The sequence below is a fragment of the Giraffa tippelskirchi genome, chromosome 11, assembly GCF_054371585.1.
Source record: "Giraffa tippelskirchi isolate mGirTip1 chromosome 11, T2T-mGirTip1v1.2.pri, whole genome shotgun sequence".
Taxonomy (NCBI): Eukaryota; Metazoa; Chordata; class Mammalia; order Artiodactyla; family Giraffidae; genus Giraffa; species Giraffa tippelskirchi.
This window is the reverse complement of record NC_137285.1, coordinates 56,292,724-56,300,383: the sequence shown is the minus strand read 5'-3', so window position 1 is coordinate 56,300,383 and position 7,660 is coordinate 56,292,724.

Genomic DNA, 7,660 nt, shown 5'->3' with positions numbered 1-7,660 from the left:
TGGTTTTTCCAGTGGTCATGTATGGATGTGAGAGTTGGACTATAAAGAAAGCTGAGTGCAGAAGAATTGATGCTTTTGAACTGTGGTGTTGGAGAGACTCTTGAGAGTCCCTTGGACTGCAAGGAGATCCAACCAGTCCATCCTAAAGGAGATCAGTCCTGGATGTTCATTGGAAGGACTGATGTTGAAGCTGAAACCCTAATACTTTGGTCACCTGATGCAAAGAGCTGACTCATTGGAAAAGACCCTGATTCTGGGAAAGATTGAAGAGGGGACGAGAAGGGAACGACAGAGGATGAGATGGCTGGATGGCATCACCAATTCAATGGACATGGGTTTTGGTGGACTCCGGGAGTTGGTGATGGACAGGGAGGCCTGGTGTGCTGCAGTCCATGGGGTCACAAAGAGTCGGACACGACTGAGCGACTGAACTGAACTGAACTGAACTGAACTGTCAGAAATCACAGAATTAAGGAACTCAACTCACTCCATTCTCCTCTGTTCTTCTATTTCTCTTCCCCATCCCTTTCTCCCCTCTCCTCACATCTCGTACCTTTCACACATCTCCAAGTGACATCATCACAGTTTAGAATCCCCAAAGGACAGAATATCTCAACTTTCAATATACAAAAACTCAAGGAATGAAGTCTCATTGGACTAGTTTGGGTCACATGTCCCATTAGGTCAATTGCTACAACCTAGGAAGGTAGGCTGGGGCTTCCCTGGTGGCTCAGATGGTAAAGAATCTGACTGCAATGCAGGAGATGTGGGTTCAATCTCAGGGTTGGGAAAATCCCCTGGAGAAGGGAATGGCTACCCACTCCAGTATTCTTGCCTGGAGAATTCCATCAGAGAGCCTGATGGGATATAGTCCTTGGAGTCCCAAAGAGTTGGACACAACTGACATCAATCATATCATGAGGTGAGATCACTCAACACAATGCAGGTACTCTTTCCAGAAGAGGGTACAGGGATGCCTAACATACAGAACTTCAGATGTCCCATGCAGCATGTAATTCGCAACACTCTTCAAGTATCTACAAAGGAGAATAAAGAATGTCATTAAGAAGATCTTCTAAGATAGAGCTGATGATCCTATTTGCAGGGCAGCATAGGAGAAGCAGACATAAAGAACAGACTTAGGGTCACAGTAGGGGAGGGAGAGGATGGGATAGAGTAGTACTGAAGCATATACATTACCATATGTAAAACAGAGAGCCAGTGGGAATTTGCTGTATGATGCAGGGAACCCAAAGCAGGTGCTCTGTGATAACCTAGAGGGGTGAAACGGGGAGGGAGGTTTAAGAAGGAGGGAACATGTGTATATCTACAGTTGATTCATGCTGATGTATGGCAGAAGCCATCACAATACTGTAAAGTAATTATCTTCTGATTAAAAATAAAATTAAATTTAAAAAAAAAGAATTATCTTCTAGGACTTCCCTGGTGGTCAGTGGTTAAGAATCAGCCTGCTAATGTAGGGAACACAGGTTCTATTCCTGGTCTGGGGAGATTCCACATGCCTTGGGGCAATTAAGCCTGGTGCGCCACAACTACTGAGCCCACACACCCTAGAGCCCGTGTTCCACAACAAGGGAAGCCACCACTGCGAGAAGCCCACGCATGGCCACCGGAGAGTTGCTCCTGCTTTCTGCAGCTAGAGAAAGTCCACATACAGTAACAAAGATCCAGCATAGCCACAAATAAACAAATATAAAAATAGACACACTCAAAACAAAATTTTTTTTTTTTAAAAAAAGTATCTTCCAGTCAAGAGGTCAACAAGGCAAGACGGGAAGAGACAGCTTCAGAGACAGAGGCGCACACATCAGCTGTCCTTTCCTACTTATGCTACTGAGACAGCATAGACTAGCCTCTCGTCTTAGTCTCCCCAAGGTCAGCCTCACAGTCAGCAAAATGAAAAGCTGCTTTGAAAATCATTGTAATGAAGGTGTAAATACAGTGATTGATATTGGAAATAATTTACTTTGCTTTTATGTTACCCTGTTTTCCTATGAGGTCATTATCTGACTAAATGGCCCATAATAAAGGCTCCTACTACAGGAATTTAACCATTGCTAACTTGCCATGTGACCTCGGACAAGTCACTTCATCTCTTTGTTCCTATAATATGAGAAGTTTGGACTAAATCATCTCTCAAACTTCTTTTGATTATAACATTTTATTATTCTGTGGAGGGCTTTCCTGGTGACTCAGGTGGTAAAGAATCCACCTGCAGTGCAGGAGACCTGGGTTCGATCTCTGGGTCAGGAAGATCCCCTGGAGAAGGGAATATCTACCCACTCCAGTATTCTTGCCTGGGAAATCCCACTGACAGAGAAGACGGGTGAGCTACCGTCCATGCGGTCACACGGTGTCAGACGTGACTGAGTGACTGACGCACACACACATTCTATGGAAGTCTTTTTACAAAGCTTTAGCTACTGTGCTTCAAAATATAGGGCATAAGAAATCCAGCCTCTTCTGTTAGTGCTTGCTGGTTCTGTTTCCCTTGGGTCTTTCTCACAGCATGAATCTGCAACTTCAGTTGACCAATGTGCTTCTTATATATAGTAAGACTTTAAGCTCAAGTCTAAACTCAAAATGCTAGTATTAAAAACAAAAAGAATCACTTTCCTTTAACATTTTCACAGGAAAAGTTCAGCTATTAAAATTTAGCTAGATGATTAAAATTTAAATAACCACACTAATATAAAATGGATTTCAGATGAAATCTCTTCTAAGAAAAAGATGGAAGAGAGCTTTGAGGGAGAGATTGAATATGGGGAATCAGATGTTTAGGGAGGGAGAGGGACCGAGGAAGAAGTGAAGGAAGAAGAGAAAAAAGTGCTTTACTTTTAGGTAACATGGGAAGAGCATTTGAAAACCAAAAGCTTAGTTAAAACTATCATTTCAATTTGAAAAATACAACCAGGGAAGTCAACTTTTATCATCCCTTACATCATATGTAATATCTACTAAATCTCCCAGACAGTAGAGATCAAATTATCTCTGTAACACACACTTCGGCATCTCAGCTTCTTCCCCAACCTCCCAACAGAATACAAAAGTCTCAGGCAGCTGACTTAGCCCCTGAGTCTTAATCTCACCTTTCTTACCCACAGCTAGGGCTGGGCTGCCTGCATTAATGAGCCTGAGGGGCAAATGACCAATTCTACTCTATAGATGGTGCTTGACAACGCACTAAGCAGTAGGCGTAACATTTTGCTTTCACGTTAGATGAACTGCTTTCCAATGTTGTGTTAGTTTCTGCTATACCACAGTGTGAATCAGCTATTATGTATACGTACAACCCCTCCTTCTTGAGCTTCCCTCCCACAACCCCATCCCACCCTAGGTCATCACAGAGCACTGAGCTAAGCTCCCTGTGCTAAGCAGCAACTTCCCACCAGCTACTGTTTTATACACGGTACTATATCTATGTCAATGACACTTTGGATGAACCAACTTTAGAGTGCCCTTTCTCAGGACTTCGCCTATTATGTAAGAACAATAAACAGTTCTTATTATTAAAAATGTAAAAGTTGACTACAGAGACAGGGGCCACCTGAGTATATGACCACTCAAAATTTGTAATCTATAAGAATTGGAGGATTTAAAAGGAGCTTTGTATGGATAACATGTCCAGACTGAGGAACCTGCCAGGGCAATAGTCCACAGGCATAAATAAACAATGTCTGGATAAACCCAGGTTAGCTGCATACAAATATGTAAGTGGAATGTATTCAAATGTCATATTACTTTGATAAATGACACCTCTGCTTCCTATACCCAGAAGGGTGGCTACGCTAACTGGAACAGAGCTCCCAACTCCTTGAGGTGCCTCAGCTCTCCCGTCTCTATACAAATTCTTGCAGGTTCCTAGGTCTCTATACAATAGTTCCTAGGTCTCTGTCCTCATCTCTATACAAGTTCTTGCAGGTTCCTCTTTAAAGCCTTGCTGTTGTGGTGCTAGAGAGACCCTTAAGAGTCCCTTGGACTGCAAGGAGATCAAACCAGTCAATCTTAAAGGAAATCAACCCTGAATATTTATTGGAAGGACTGATGCTGAAGCTGAAGTTCCAATACTTTGGCCACCTGATGTGAAGAGCTGACTCACTGGAAAAGACCCTGATGCTGGGAAAGATTGAGGGCAGGAGGAGAAGCAGCAACAGAGGATGAGATGGTTGGATGGCATCACCAACTCAATGGACATGAGTTTGAGCAAACTCTGGGAGATGGTGCAGGACAGGGAGGCCTGGTGTGGTGCAGTCCATAGGGCCACAAATAATCAGACACGACTCAGCGACTGAAAAGAAACAACGTACCTCTGTACTCTCATACTTCAAGCTCAGTCAACTGTTACCGCTTCCTTCAATAAGTGGGCTTGTTGAACATTTGAAGGATAACTGAAGATTTGAGTCTCTGTACATCTCTGCAACAGGAAAGAGTGAGTTAATTAAAAGTTTAACTAATTCTCCTCACCAGACTTCCCAACGGCCTTTCCTTGTGGCCTGGCTTCCAGCCAAGTCCTGAAGGGCAATCAAGGCTGCCAAAGCCAGCTCCCAGCTGCTGGGAAATTCGGAGCTCAGATTATTACAGAGTGGCCAGATTATCATATGTTAAAAGCAAATAAAAATAGATTTATAATAGAGAACTGATGCTAACAAGCTAGCATTTTCTTAAATGTTGACATTATGTGCTTCTCATCTCAAAAAACCACCACTCTTCAAGTCCATAGTCGTTAAAGCGTGGAGTGACTGCTTCTCTCCCCAAAACATTTCCCCCAAATATTGAACTGACATGTTTTGCAAATAATGAAAGTGAAATGCCTTCAAAGCAGTAGCATAGAAAATATAATCATACTGTCCCACAAAGAGAGGAAAAGAAACTCTGTCCAGTAGGTGACCTACTAAATTTCTTAAAACTGCATTGATTTAAAAATAAATCATACCATTTTTGTAAAATAAAGACAGGAAAATCTTTTCTAGTTCTACTATTCTGTTATCTAGAAACCAAAATGAAATTATCTATTTTCACTCAAGGGGTAGTTGATGGAGTATTATTTTCCCTGAGCCAACACAGTAAATGTGGATAAATCTAAAATTCTTGAGCAAATGTATGTATCAAAATGTATGTTAGTTGAAATGACAAAGGCAGGCCAAGTTCAATGGCGAAATGGAAGCTTTTTTTGAACCTCCATGATGATTATCTCATTTCTCTACTTGACCTTAACAAATAATATCACTTCATGTGAGCCAAAATAGGCTTCAAAGAAAAGAAATTCTTCATTCTGCCTGTGTTAGTTCAAGGTGTGAGTTGCAGGGGTGAAGGGGAGGGCTGGTATAAACCACTATCTGTTCTTTGCTTCTTTTTGTTTTGACCACACCATGGGGCATGTGGGATCTTTTTTTTTTTCTATCTTTCATAAAGATAGAAATAGCTTTGTTAATAGCTTTATTGAGATGTGATTTATATATAATTCACCCATTGTCAGTATACAGATCCTCGATTTCTAGTAGATTTATACATTTGTACAAAAGTAACCTGTTTTATATTTTTATAAAAGTATAGTTGATATACAATATTGTATAAGTATAGATGTACAATATAGTGATTTACAGTTTTTATTTTATGTATTTATTTTTATTTTTTAATTGGAGTATAATTGCTTTACGATGTTGTGTTAGTTTCTGCTGTACAACAACATAATCAGCTACAGCACATGCGATCTCCTCTAAGTTCCCTGATCAGACACCAAAACTGCGCCCCCTGCAGGGCACAGTTCAGCCACTTAGTCGTGTCCGACTCTTTGCGACCCCATGGACTATAGCACGCCAGCCTCCCTGTCCATCACCAACTCCCGGAGTCCACCCAAACCCATGTCCATTGAGTTGGTGATGCCATCCAGCCATCTCATCCTCTGTCGTCCCCTTCTCCTCCTGCCCTCAATCCTACCCAGCATTAGGGTCTTTTCCAGTGAGTCAACTCTTCGCATGAGGTGGACAAAGTATTGGAGCTTCAGCTTCAACATCAGTCCTTCCAATGAACACCCACGATTGATCTCCTTTAGGAGGGACTGGTTGGATCTCCTTGCAGTCCAAGGGACTCTCAAGAGTCTTCTCCAACACCACAGTTCAAAAGCATCAATTCTTCTGCAAATCAGAAAGAGAGATTAAGGAATCAATCCCATTCACCATTGCAACAAAAGGAATTAAATATCTAGGAATAAACTTACCTAACAGTATGCAGAAAATTATAAGACACTAATGAAAGAAATCAAAGATGACATAAACAGATGGAGAGATATTCCATGTTCCTGGGTGGGAAGAATCAATATTGTGAAAATGACTATAATACCAAACACAACCTACAGATTCAATGTGATCCCTATCAAATAACCAATGGCATTTTTCACAGAACTAGAACAAAAAAATTCACAATTCATATGGAAACACAAAAGACCACAAATAACCAAAGCAGTCTTGGGAAAGAAGAATGGAACTGGAGGAATCAACCTTCCTGACTTCAGATTATACTACAAAGCTACAGATATCAAGACAGTATGGTACTGGCACAAAGACAGAAATGTAGACCAATGGAACAAGATAGAAAGCCCATAAATAAACCATGCACCTACAGGTACCTTATTTTTGACAAAAGAGGCAAGAATATACAATGGGGCAAAGACAGCCTCTTCAATAAATGGTACTGGGAAAACTGGACAGCTACATGTAAAAGAATGAAATTAGAACACTTCCTAACACCATACACAAAGATAAACTCAAAATGGATTAAAGACCTAAATGTAAGACCAAAAACTATAAAACTCTTTGAGGAAAACATAGGCAGAATGCTCAATGACATAAATCAAAGCAAGATTCTCTGTGACCCACCTCGTAGAGTAACAGAAATAAAAACAAAAGTAATCAAGTGGGACCTGATTAAACTTAAAAGCTTTTCCACAGCAAAGGAAATTATAAGCAAGGTTAAAAGACAACCCTCAGAATGGGAGAAAATAATAGCAAATGAAACAACTGACAAAGGAGTAATTTCCGAAATATAGAAGCAGCTCATATAGCTCAATAGCAGAAAAACAAACAACCCAATCAAAAAGTGAGAAAAAGACCTAAACAGACATTTCTCCAAAGAAGACATACAGAAGGCTAACAAACACATGAAAAGATGCTCAACATCACTCATTATTAGAGATATGCAAATCAAAACTGCAATGAGATATCACCTCACACCGGTCAGAATGGCCATCATAAAAAAATCTACAAACAATAAATGCTGGAGAGGGTGTGGAGAAAAGGGAATGCTTTTGCACTGTTGGTGGGAATGTAAATTGATACAGCCACTATGGAAGATGGTATGGAGATTCCTTAAAAAACTATCCCATATAAAATCACCATATGACCCAGCAATCCCACTCCTAGGCATATACCCTGAGGAAACCAAAATTGAAAAAGACACATGTATCCCACTGTTCATTGCAGCACTGTTTACAATAACTAGAACATGGAAGCAACCTAGATGTCCAACAGATAAATGGATAAGGAAGTTGTGGTACATATACACAATGGAATATTACTCAGCCATAAAAAGGAATGCATTTGAGTCAGTTCTAATGAAGTGGATGAACCTAGAACCTATTATA